The sequence below is a fragment of the Solanum tuberosum genome, unplaced genomic scaffold (assembly GCF_000226075.1).
Source record: "Solanum tuberosum cultivar DM 1-3 516 R44 unplaced genomic scaffold, SolTub_3.0 scf00315, whole genome shotgun sequence".
NCBI classification, from domain to species: Eukaryota; Viridiplantae; Streptophyta; class Magnoliopsida; order Solanales; family Solanaceae; genus Solanum; species Solanum tuberosum.
In genome coordinates, this window is record NW_006239239.1 from 539,792 (window position 1) to 540,750 (window position 959).

Genomic DNA, 959 nt, shown 5'->3' on the forward strand with positions numbered 1-959 from the left:
TTTTTTTTGCAGTTGCGGCTTCGACGACGAACCACATTTGATGTCTCTGTAGTTTCAACTTTGATGACGAACCACACTTGGTGCCTCTTCTTTTGCAATTGCGACTCTAGCGATGAACCACACTTAGTACATTTTTTTCTACAATTGCGGCATGGATTATCTTCTTTTAGAGTTGTGGCTTTGATGAAGAACCACACATGAAATATCTCTTTTTTTTTTGCTGCTGCGGCTTTGACTACGAACCACACTTGATGCCTCTTCTTTTGCAGTTTCTACTTTGACGATGAACCATGCTTAATGCCTCTTCTTTTGCAGTTTTGACTTTGACGACGAACCACACTTGATATCTCATCTTTTGCAGTTGCGACTTTAGCGACGAACCACACTTAGTGCATGTTCTTCTACAATTGCGGCTTTGATGACGAACCACGCATGATGCATCTTCCTTTTCAATTGCAACTTTGAAGACGAACCATATTTAGTGCATCTTCTTTTGCAGTTGTGACTTTGATGACAAATCGCAAATGATGCATCTTCTTTTACAATTGCAACTTTGACGAGAACAACACTTAAATGTATCTTCCTCTAAATTAAAGCTTAGCGATGAATCACACTTTGTACCTCTTTCTCTGTAGTTTTGCCTTTGGCGAAATAGAGATTTTGTCGCAATTTGTCCTAGTTCTGAAGAGGAACTACTTGTCACATTATCAACTCATTAAATCAAACTTCAAAAAATGCCCCCATGTCAAAGATAGAGGCTCGCTTATGGCTACATCGATCCATAAAAATATTTGAAGCAATGATGTTTGATGAAGAGGTGATGCGAACTTGATAAAGACATCCAAGACGAGTTGACAAACCACTTCTTGATGTTTGATTATTTTGTTCTACTTAGACCTTTTGTATGGGATAATATATCCATTTTTCATCCCTTCTTTATGATGTGTAAAAAAACTCTT